The sequence below is a fragment of the Mercenaria mercenaria genome, chromosome 11, assembly GCF_021730395.1.
Source record: "Mercenaria mercenaria strain notata chromosome 11, MADL_Memer_1, whole genome shotgun sequence".
In the NCBI taxonomy this organism is placed as follows: Eukaryota; Metazoa; Mollusca; class Bivalvia; order Venerida; family Veneridae; genus Mercenaria; species Mercenaria mercenaria.
The window spans coordinates 50780003-50793383 of record NC_069371.1 but is presented as its reverse complement, the minus strand read 5'-3'; positions in this window follow the sequence as shown (position 1 = coordinate 50793383).

Below are 13381 nucleotides of genomic sequence, written 5' to 3'. Positions count from 1 at the left end.
CGTGTGAATGATGCTGTATAAGTTAAAAACTCCGCTTAGCCGAACAGCCGTTGGATCAAAGAAAAGGTTTTGAATGGAAACTAGTTAAGATGGGCTATTTTATATTTAGAAATGATAGGTCGAATGCCAGTAAGTTATATCATGCAACATCTCCCCAAGTATCCCCGACATGTTTTTATAAAAGATTTTATAGAATGTTCCCATCAAAACATTTAATCTTTTACATAATTTTTCATTGTTTCCACGGTAACTGCTCATTTTACGATAACACAAATAGATAAACGACAAATCCACTAAATCGTAGTAAGGCTTGGTGATGAAAGAATTAGATAAAAATAGTACCAAAATGACATGGCCTTTAAATTTGTATTGATTTGTGCAAATAAACTAATTTGCATACGCTAGAATTATTATTGAGAATGTTACAAAAATACAACATTTTGTCAATAAAATCATTTTTCTTAATTTTATACAAAGTTTAATGTATCAAACAGTTTTAAACTGGTTTTAAAGTCTCTCAATATTTTCTGGAAATATGTTGTATTGTTAGAGTATAAATTATGTTGACAGAAGTTCTGTTTCTAAACAACTGATATCAAAACAAGATTATTGAAATGGTAACGTAACATGAGTAGTTTGTTACATATAGATTCCTAATTTGTTTAAAATTTAATGTTAACTTTATATTTTTGTACAATACAATATTATTAATACAAATTACATTTTGTTTGACTATCTGAATAAGCATGCCATTTAAATGCATGCAAAGCTTATTTGATGAGGCTTGTATCATTGCAATTCTAGTGTCAGGTTCACTATTAAATGTTAAGATACAACCAAGCAAGATGCAATTTAAAATTTCTTCACATATATTAATCGCTCCATGTCTTCTAAATATAAATCTCTACTTTTCACTTTTACCTCTGACATATCAACAGCTGTCAAAACGACGAATTCTACCAAAAGCTCTTTTTGACATGTTAAATGTAATAAACTTGTAAACTAACTTGGCGATTCGGGGTAAACTTCATAATGTGCTTTCGCTACTACCTCATTTTGTCCCCTTGTAATAAGCTATATTAATCATTAATTACTAATGAAAAAAGCTAATCGGATTTGATTTTAGATTTTCCCGTGGGACTAATAATCTAAAGGGATAGCTAATACACCTATTGGAAGCCATAATCTTTATCACAAGATTATATTTAAATCATGTATCATTGAAACATACTATTTTATCCCTTTTGAGCAGAATATCAAATCTCTGAAACCTTATTTCATAGTAAAGGAGTTAATTAAGCAAAGAAAATTAGAAATTCTTCAATTTCCTTTAAGGCTTCATTTCCTTTTGTAATTCTGCTTTTTATGTCTTTTACATTCTGTAGTGCTCGCGTACGGTCTGGTACGACCTACGGGGCGATAGCCTGAACCCGGAACACAGCAAGAGTGATTTCCCTTGGCGCGGGCAGCACAAAAAGACGTTGCTGGTGTTGCTAGACAATATTATTTGGCTATTGTCCCAAACAGCATAAAGTACAGACTGATTCCACCTGGTAAGTTTCCCACAGTTACAATGTTGGTGGCAGCGGTTCATTTTGAGCTCATATTTCGCCGACCAATAAATCGCCACCCGAACTTCTATTTTTAGGCTTGGCCAATTTGCCAGTCTAAAAACGGTTGTGACTTGTGTTGGAAAAGGGACCGGGTGAGGCGTAATTGAATTTAGTCGATTACGTTCTAGGTCGAGAACACTTATTTAAGTGTAATAGGTTGAATAATTGAAAAATTATTCGACATTACCAGACAGTTTGTTGGGACTTATACCATCGGAAATCCCTATAGTTGGCATTGTAGTGTACCTTTGTTGAAGCTTTAGGATCCTTAAAAGAATTTTTTTGGATCATTCTGGAATTGAAATAATTAAATTCATTTCTGATTTTGTTGTTGTTATTTTGATTTTTATCAAAGATGTCACAACAAAAGAGTCCAGAAGGTAAGTCAGTTACATCTGGTATTAGTGCACAAGTGGTTTCAATTAATTTTGCTACCCTTGAGCAATTGAGAATGATACCTGGAATTAATACAAAAATTGCCAGTGCAATTTTGTTGGTGCGTGAGGCAACGGGGAACATAACCCCGGAAGTCTTGTCCGTGCTGTGTCGTAAGAAATTTACAGAGTCTGAGCTGGGTCGAATTGATTTTACCCAGAATAAACTATGGCCACTTCAGGACAGTGATAAGGAGCCTGAGGCTAGAAAAGAGCCCAGTGCTTGGTCACAAATTAAGACCGGAAATACTCTAGCTAGACCTGGGGACTTGATCACCCCTAGACCCAGAATGCATACTGTATCTTTTGGTATGCACAGGCCATTATTGAAAACTCCAGCTGAATTCCTTGGAACACCAGCATCGAGCAGGAATAAGGTATCGTTACCAGAAACGAAACTGAATTTCAACCTTGGTGAAGGTAACACTCCTTTTGGTGATGATGGTAATGCCAATGCAAGTAGACCATCATCAGAAATTAAGTTCTTTGCAAAAGCATTTGGCATTTGATGGTAAGGGCAGCTGGAAAGCTTTTGATTTAAAGTTTTCCAGATATGTTGAGACATGCGGATGGTCAGATGCTGAGAAATTTGAGGGCTTGTGCTGGTGTCTTACTGGCAAAGCTATGGACTATTATGTACTGATACATGATAGTGGTGAGGTGAATTCTTACCAGGGTTTACATAGTAAGCTTGAGGCGCGGTTTGGTGAGCACGAGTTGCCAGCTGCGGCTCAATTGCAATTTCAACAGGCTTGCCAGGAAGAGGGCGAGTCGTTAGATGATTTTGCAGACCGGCTTTTGACACTTGCAGAAAGAGCGTTCAGAGGCCTGCCAGATTCATTTGTGACTAATCAAGTCATAAGTCGTTTCTGTCAGGGCCTGTTAGATAAGGATGCAGGCCATCATGTGTTCATGCTCGATCCTATGAGTATCCAACAGGCCAAGCAGGTAGTCCGTAAATACCAACAGGCACACATGGCTATATTTGGTATGTCAAAGCACCAACCTAAGTTGTTCGAAGAGGAGGAATGGTGCGAAGAGGAGGAACATGATTTTGCAGTGGGAGAAATGGCCGGTTACACACAAGGGGCACCGGATAATAGGACTGTCATGGAGGCACTTAAGCAGTTAGAGCTTAAATTTGAAGAAGTCATGACAGTCAGATCCAGTAGAGGTGAATCTGGTGAACTACCATAGAGGCTTTATAAAAGCAAAATCTGTTTTATGCTTTGACAGGCAAACTTCGGTTTGTGTGGCGGGGAGAGTGGGTCAGAGCTTTTGAAGTTTTGATAAGAGGCTCTGATGCAACCGCCTGGGTTAGCCTTGCTGATGGGGATGGATGAGTTTATGCTTTACACCAATGCATGGAATAAATAGATCAGTGCATGGGTACCATAGATCCAGGTCGGCATGGAGAAGGTCATTGCATATGGTAGTTATGTTCTTATTTGGTAAATTGTATTGTACGGAATGACCACTCAAGTTTAAGGTGATTCATGGGCTTACAAGAGCCTCAAGGTTAACTGGTGAGACGGTGGCCGGAGGAGCTGTCTCGGTTGAATATTGTGCTGCAGCACGGGGTAGGTCGTGAGCATGATAAAGCTAAGGCAATGTCTTGAATGCCGGTTGGAGGCATTGCAATGAGTATCATGCTGGGACACGACTGGAGCAGTTACCTTTTGGCAGGTGTAATTACTGTTAAGAAGACAACGGAAGTTGGGGTCCTTTAACCTTGTAGACGACGCAGTGCCGTTGGTCATAGGGGACACCGAAGCTTCCATCATAGAGCGTTTGAGGGACCTAGGACCAACAAGGGCAGGGTACGACTGTCTACGTGTTTCTTGATGTAGACGACGCAGTGCCGTTGGTAAAGGGGTTACCTGGAGTTTACATCACAGAGCATCCGGGGAACCTGAGACCAACATTGGCATGGGTACGACTGTCTAAGGGTATCAGGATGGAACCACAGATGACACCAAGGGTAAGAGTGGCAAGCCAGTCCTTGCAATAGTAGTCTCAGATGCGGGATGACCCTTCTGAGAAAAGTAGCCTACCAGATGCTGGTATGGATTTAGACTACTGTGAGGTAGTAAGCTCCTTTGTGGTAGATATGTTTAAGGATGCTGTTGTAAGCATGAACATGGACCACAAGGAAGGTTGAGACCTGGGCTGTTTAGAGCCTCGGTAATACAGTCACGTCTGGACAGTCAGGTTCAGTGCCTACTGTAGGACGACCAAGTTCACAGTCTAAGTCCTTTCCTCCGGAAAGGACAAACTAAAGACTTGCCGTGCTTAAGGATGCGACAGGTACCTCTGACTCTACAAAGGGTCTGGGGTCTAGCCTTCAGAATTCCATCTCGGTACCGGAAAACTGGACTGTATAGTTGGTGGTTCTCAGTGGAGCTGAGTAAAGTGTTGAAACAGGATTAGAGATTGATGTTTGTTTTGGATTGGTAACGAGGTAGGACAGATCAGGCATGGTCCGATCTGTTTCGTGCCAGTCAAGCGGCTGAGTCAAATCGTAGAAACAAGAACAATTTCTTCTGTTAGATTGTGTTTTATGTTAGTGTGACTAAGGTCAAGATGGCATACATCTTGGTATGCTGAAAAGTCTGAAGGAGGAAGCTATTGAACTCTGTCATAGCCTTCCCTCTTTGAGACATCGGGCTCTGAAACAGATTAGTCCGATGAAGCCTCGTTCAAGAGACCCCAGACGAGGAAAGTGTGGTCTCACACAGTTTTACTAGGATAGGGCAGGCACCGCAAGGCCCTGTCATAGAGGTGACTTGAGCTCTGCTTGGACTAGCAGTAAGGTTATCTAGGCCCCCCTCTGTTAGGCAAAGCTCAGGTAGAGGCAACTGTGTGAGGTAAGAGTCAGCCGTCTGTTTGACTAAAGGTTGTTTATTAGTAAGTGTTTGGCTGCTGACCATTCTTGGAGTACGAACAGTTCTTATGATAGCATTGACTATCTATAGAAGAACTGAGTCTGTTTAGGCCATAGGGGCTGATCCTGGTGCACTATGGATGCGGAGATCCATGGTCGCCGGTAGCGGTGGTATTGTGGCTAAAGTGACACAATACTAGTACTGGTTAAACCCAGGAACATCTCATATTTATGAGCAAGAGACCATGGTATACTTCCATGGTCTAAGGGACCATGGTATACCTCCATGGTCTAAGACACCATGGTCTACTTCCATGGTGTAGGGACTACCTCCTTTCAATAGGACGGGGAGGAGTGTAGTGCTCGCGTACGGTCTGGTACGACCTACGGGACGATAACCTGAACCCGGAACACAGCAAGAGTGATTTCCTTGGCGTGGGCAGCACGAAAAGACGTTGCTGGTGTTGCTAGACAATATTATTTGGCTATTGTCCCAAACAGCATAAAGTACAGACTGATTCCACCTGGTAAGTTTCCCACAGTTACAATAATTCTAAGAAAATCCGATATTAAATAAACCCATCATTGCTAAAGGCAATTAATTGAATGCCTTTATGGTTTTAATTAGTCAAAACACACATCATACACATAATTATCTTTGTCGCATCTGCATGAACCTTGTAACAATTCTTTTCAGTATAACTTTGTACACATGTACACTGTGAAGCTTTGTGCATGTTTATTTTATTGTAGGTGAAACAAAACAAAAGATTTATTTTGTGGCAGAAAAAATTCAATATATGAAAATGGATTTTAAGTTTTAATATACCAAAATTCGCACTACCGTATAAATGCTCGAGTTTAAATATACCAAAATTCCCATTACGGCATAAATACTAACGTAAGTACAAAGATAATAGTAAATTATCTTCTGATTATTTGAGGGAGGGGGTGGGATGGAAGTTCATTTTCACATCAACCCATTCATAGGTCATATGGCGACTTTTCAGCTTTTGATGGCGGAAAAAGGCCAAGGAGCCCTCCAGGTGGGTACCTGTTTAGAACAACCGTGACATTGCCATTTTTCTAAGAAATGTTTGGATATTCCCTTGACTTGAGATAGATATATTAATAGCGTACCATTGCAATTTTTCTGGGAAAAGTTTCAATATGCACTTTGTTTGAGTAGCATGACATTGCTATTTTTTGCGAAATGTTTTCATATGTCCTTGATTTGAGATAGGTATCTTTATAGCGTGACAATACAATTTTTCTGCGAAATGCTTCGATATGCCCTTGTTTTAAGATAAATAAATTCATTGCGCAACATTGCCATTTTCCTACGAAACGTTTGGATATGCTCTTGATTCCAGATAAATATATTCATAGCGTGACATATGTCATGGATTTGAGATAGATATCTTTATAGCGTGACATTGCCATTTTCTACGAATTGTTAGGAGATGTCCTTGATTTGAGATAATTGCCATCAAGCAATCTCTCTAAGTAGCATGTCTCACTAAGCAGAATGCTTAATTAAAGCTGATAGGATTTGATACGTCTATCTACCTGCTCTAACTAAGTCAGACCAGTTTAAATAAAAAGAAAAGTATATTTTTTTCCTTTCAAAGAAAAGACGATTTTAGCTCCAGTTTACATTTCACAGAGAAAGAATTATCACAAACACCTACATTTATAAAGTAAGAAAATAAATAAACTAAAATATTTCAAAAACTCAATAGTTATCGCCAAATTCAGAAATACATGAAATATATGAAATTCTGAGATTTCTCAAATGTTTCTTTGATTTTTTTTTACAAACGAAACAACAAGTTTTATAATATGTTTGGCCAATGAAATGCAAAGATTTAAAAGCAATGCAGAAATCTGTTGGATACTTTTATCTTGGGAACACATTTTCTAAAACAGAAGTTTTAGTGTTTCAGTCAGCGAGGCGCAGAAAGGGAATCAGAAGAGTAAGAATAATAATAAACAAATTTAAATGAAAATAATATATAAATTTTAATGATAAAACTATTCGATAAAACAGTTATAATATGTAATGCTCGTGTGTTACCAGGATATATCAGAGTTAGGGGTACATCTCGGTATATTTCTCTGCACATATCTGTTTCGGCCTACCGGCCTCGACGATATGTGCAGAGAAAAAAAATACCCTCGATGTACCCCTAGCTCTGATATATCCTGGACACACACTCTCACACATACTATAACTATTACATACTACTCAAAACTTATATTTAGTCAGTTCCAATTCGCAAATATTTATTACAAATAATGCACTCTTCATATGTTTCAATCATTAGTGATTTGTTCTTTGATTTGGCGGAACAGCAAAATGAAAATAATTGCTTGCGGGCTTAAATTGTATGACATCATGATGTAAGATTTATTGAAATATATAAAAGAGCAATTATAACATTAGGATAGCTTAATACTTCGTTATAAAAGAATTGGATATTTTACTAGAGCACTTTAAAATCTTTGAATTACCCACATTGTTGATAAAAGGTTTGAATTTTTAGATGATGTATAGCAAAACATATATATAACAATGAAATAATTCACAACAAAGTATACCTTTAACTAGGTTATCACATTTTTTTTGGATTTAAAATCATTAAGCTTTTTGAAATTTTCAATGGGTTAGTCATATATTTTTTTTACTAAGCACATTTGACGTTTTAAAACTATTGCTAAAGGAACTTGAAGCATCTGTCCTTTCGGCTTGACTATAATAATAGTGTGATGCTTATTGATTTAGTGGTGGATGTCTTCTTTCATCATTCGTATATTTTAAAATGGCTTGGGTCAAAAGTTAGTAGGCAGAACAAGGAGACTACAGGTACAACTTTATACGTTCAAGTATATTTTACACCTAATGATATAAGAATATAAACGTAGGTAAAAATTAGAAATGTACCTACAATTATAAATTTGTACCTGAACGTATAACAATATCTGCAGGTTTAATTTTATACCAGCGGGTACATTTCTGATTTACACCTACAGGCATATTTTGTACATGTAAGTGGAATTTATTATTTATTTCATTACTTCTTGGTGCATTTTTTTACGTTTAACCCAAAAGGTACGCCATGTTACAAAGTTCAATAAGATTCTTTCCTAAAAATCTTTTGAAATATACCATTAAACAGGAGGTGATCGATTTTGAATTTTCATGAATTTATTTTATCTATCAAGCGATTATTAAATAACTCAAAGGATAAATGTTTATGAAAATACTTCGATGTATGCTTTGGCCCCCATCATTGTCCGCCAAAACTTGATTAATAAATCTGCATCCTATCCTAAATCACAATCACTCACTCGATAAATAAAGTTTACGCAAACACTACCAAACCAAAGGTAACCGATTTAACTAAGAAGAAGAATTCTAACCAATGACATAATGACATACCGTTTGCTTTCGCATAATATTTCTATTTATTTTATGCTAACTAGTGCAATACTGAAAATAATCAGTGGAATATTTCCCTTTCTCATTCACTGTGCCGGGACTTCTTTTTGTTCAGAAAAGATATCTCCCTTATTCCTTAAATATGTTCTTTAATAACCTCCCTTTGAACCCGTTAAATGTATACTAAAGCAGTGATAAACTTTCCGATGTAACGGAACACATAATATTTACAACTTGAGTGCATTTATGTCCGATGAAGATTAATATTTCAGAAAACAGCGGCCATGTAACATGGTAACACATGACTATCTTAAAATATATGGAGTACATGAGTCAACTACAGCCAGGCAACTTGTGTAGAACAGGCTAATAATAGTAATGCTCTAGAAAGGTTACCTTGACGTCTTGAACGTTTACAAGTGTGTGAACGGACATCAAAATGTTCTTCACAATATTCAGCTAGTTGGTAGCTTTAACTGGCGAAAGGGGGCCTCTGTGGCTGAGTGGTAATAACTTGCCCCTCACCGATGTGGGTTCAAGCTTCGCTCGGGGCGTTGAATTCTTCATGTGAGGAAGCAATCCAGCTGGCTTATGGAAGGTCGGTGGTTCTACCCAGAAGCCCGCCCGTGATGACTTAATGCACGGAGGGGCACCTGGGGTCTTCCGCCACAATTAAATCTGGAAAGTTACCATATGACCTATAATTGTGTCGGTGCGTTAATCCCAACAAAACAAAACATTAACTGTCGAAAGCACATTTAGTTGAAAGCCGTCTTAGTTCATATTCCAAGACAACGACTAAACATTGTGTACTATACCGGCATTGCGTCTGTTGTCCACTTTTATAGCAGTTTCCTAGTTTTCTTTCCGTTGTGTTCTATCCCGTTTTTGCGACTTTATGTGTTTGGTTTGTTCTACTTCGTCTAAGTATTTAAGGTAGACGTCTATTGCCTAAACATTCGCACATACTAGAACACTATTATGTGGTTTTGATTTTGGAAGGCTATGTTCTTGGAACGCTGCTATACCTATTGGTTTCTTGGCTTTTTGTATCTTCAGTGACAAAAAGGTATTTTTTTTATTTCAACGTCAAACCAACAAAATAATAGGTCATGTGGCGACTTTCCAGTTTTTGATGGCGGAGAAGATCTCATGTCTCCCTCCAAGCATTGTTTCAGGCGTGGCGGGCCCCTTTGGCAACTGGGTACAACCACCGAACTCCCGGCTAGATTAATTTCTCACGTGAAAGAATTCTACACCCCAAGTGAAGAAATTGACAGCCAGCGACCTTAAACACTTGACCACGGAGGCCCTTACGTTAAATAAGATATTGGTTATTTTATCGAAAGCATACAATATATCTAGAAACATTTATATAATTGTTTAATTTTGATTATTTCATTATTTCCTTAAAAACATACGTTGCATGGTTCTAAAGTATGCTGAATACAACGTTGACCTTTTTATTATTCCTAACCAGATGAAAAGCTCCACAATTAAGAACAGTGTCCATTCGGTCGAAGGTGCTGATGGAATATCTGGCTTGAGGGTAACTGTTTAGGTGGTAACGAGTCTCGGCACAGTTATCCGAGAACCAGATATTTTCATCTGCATCTTCAGCTAATGCTATATTCGTTTTCTTGCATAATAGGAAAAATAAATCTTTTAAGCACTTTATTATTATGGTAGTGTATGAATTTACGCATTCATTAATAAACTACAGCACGTGAGTCATCTTACATCCCGGGGTGTAAGAAGAATTATTCCATAACTGGCAAAAACGCGGGAAATTCTTGTCTGGCATGCAGCAACATACTAAATTAATTTCATAAAACGGATTTTCTCAAGGTATTGAAACACATACTTCTTAGAATAATATACCGTTTAGAGCTAACTTGTAGTTTTATGAAGAATCAACAGCTTAAAATTATTTCGTATCCATATCTTTAATCGACTTTTGATTCTATTTATTATATAATTATCACGTCGGAAACTAATGTCTGCTTATTCTTTACATATAAATGTACATAATGTTGAGAACCATCTTGCTACCTGATTTTTACGAAATGTAATGTTTATAGTAATATGAGAAAAACATGTAAGACTATGGGTAATCGTTTCGTTGACTTATAAATTGTAAAAAAAAAAATCTTTAAATTTAGTTGCATCTTACTGTTATTCTTTTTTATTTTGCAATACGCTTTCTCAAACACGTCTGCACACTTATGCCGACACGTAAACGCAGGTATGGTGTAGTACATCTTTAGGTAAGGGTACCCTTTAATTATCTAAATTATTAGCAAACAGACACCTTAATAATAAATTATATATAAAAGAAAGAGATATCTATGCAGTGCATTTCCTAACTTATTCTAGACCTCAAAGTTTATGTGAAGGAAAAAGCAAATATTTTTGAAAGCTATGATTTTATCTTGAAAGGTAAACGAAACTCTTTTTTTTTTTTACTCTGCATCAAACCATAAAAAGATTTTACTTACGATGCTGAAACTACAATGCCGGAGTAACAGCTTAAAATTTGGTTTGTTGTAAAACAGAAGTTCCTTAAAGTCTGTAAATGGACCCAGCCAGTGTTTCTGGCTTAAGCAAAAAGACATTTTACGGCAAGTACGCAACTTCGCAGCATGAATAAGCTGAGGATAGGTGGCGGTGGTGCGGCGGATGATGATATCTTTAACTGTGCATCATCTTGAAGCATTTATGATAAATATTCTTTATATACGTTCATGGAAACAAGACTATAACTTACTTTCTGTATTGTTATCTTATTAACCACTTTAAAATATGTTTATTAATGTTAGAATGTTATATGAATATACATCTAAAGGAACACAAACAAAATCTGCTTATCTAATGACATGACGTATTTTGGCGGGAAAATAGAGCGTGTGTTCCAAGTGGTGGTAAAGTACCATTTTCAAAGAAAACAAACCGTTTATGTCAACCGGTCAGACTAAAATTTATAAAAGACACCATCTTTATATTTTGCAAAATGCTATAGAAATATTGAGTTGCGAAAAGTTCGACAATAATTTTGTGTCTTCAATATACAAGATTTCCAGTTTTTTAGTGTAAGGTCACGTATGAAAAATATAAATTATTATTTATGAATCTAATGTTACCATACTTGATCAATTGATACCGATGAGTTTCTTTTCTATGTGAAAACTCAACATTCTATTATGTGAATTTCCCTATGATACTACAGCGAGCTACGAGAAAGATCATTTCTCATATTTTGCAGCTTCACAAAATCACTATTTTTTTTCTTTTTTCAAACGTGATCATGGTTTGACATCTGAGTTGGCATAAAGTCCAGTACTCTCGCTGACAATTTCTTAGAAAACTTGATAAGAAAATCCGTGCCGCCACCTCATTCTCCAATCCCTCGGACACAAACCGAACAAACTCATATGACTGTCTTAAATTATTTACTCGACATTATTCGGTCAGTCTGGGGTGAAATGATAACGGTTGTGATAACGCTGATAAAACTTGCTGTGTTTTAAACTTTTATCAGCTGAATTTACTCAAAACTAAACAACAGCTACCATCTATGAATCACATGTTTAGTAATGATGTCACGGTAAAACAGTTCCTCATCCGGGGATCAAACCTGTGACCTGTAATTTGAATGTGTTGTGCTTTATCAAGAGAGCTAACGTGGACGATCTCAACACTTCTGCAGAAATATTGATCGAAATGCAAGTAAACTTGGGCATTTCACACTTAAAAGTCTGCTTGTTAAATCGTAACACTATTAAAACGTATTAAAATATTTTTTAACTTAGAGGAAAGACTGTAAGTTATCCACTAGATGGCAAAACTTCAAAGCACTGAAGTTTGTTAGCAGTTTTCCTTAAAAATAGTTCTTTCAAATAAGTTATATTTTTATAAGCAACCAAAAACACTGCTTCGCATCTGATATTCTTCGGTCGCATACTTACTTACTTGAATAACGTTTCACGTAACGTCAAAATGATGCATAAAGGTATATTTTCGTTTGGATAGTCGGGTTAAATATCGGCGTTTAAAAGGAGCAATTTTTAAGATTTTGTAATATTTTTTAAGATTTATCATTTAAAGTCCCATTATTTCTCAAAATCAGAGATTTTAGTGCATAAAATTAATGTCCGGTCGTGTGTACATGATGGTTTTAGAAGTCCTGTTCAACTACGCAACAATATGTTGACTACCTACTATCTAAACATTCTGGTAGTTTCATACAGACTTGTGTTTATTTTTATTTTCGCAGAGCCGATCTCGTCAAGAACCGATTGCCTCCTTGACGCGGACGTTAATTCATGCAAATGAAAACTGCGTACCCAATATTGATGACGTAGTAAACACTCGTAAACAGAAGAAAATGTCTTCAGTAAGTTTATTGCGAATTTGTTGTGTTTTTACGAAAAACTAATGTATTTAAGATATATTTACTTTCAATGACTATTTACCATTCTTGCATCATGAGTGTTAACAACATGCCGCATAAGGGTTTGACTTACCGGACAGAGCAAACATTTGGTGCTCGATCCATTCTTTTAAACAAATATGCAGACGATATCATCAATGTATAATAAAAATACTCACTCTAAAAGTCAACTGCCGCCGTGGCCGCTAGTTCAGAAAACTCTGTTTTGCTCTGTCAGGGCTGCGGGTTCGCTCCCGGCTGTAGACAATTTTTTTTTAATTTTTGAATTATTTTCATATTCTTTGAACAATATAATATCAATAATAAAAAATCATTCAAAAAATGTAAAGAAAAGAAAAAGATTGTCCACAGCGCGGCCCTGACAAAAACAGAGATTTCTGAACCTGCGCCTTAGCTGCGGCAATTGTCTTTTAGAGTGAGTATCTTTATTATAAACACTGATGATATCGTCTGTGTCCCGGCTCTGTTGGTAAATTTCTGTGCGCAACATCAAGCTCGGATCTATTCTCGTATTCCTTGGACAAGCAATTTGTGTTGAAAGGCTCGGAGTAAGTTGTT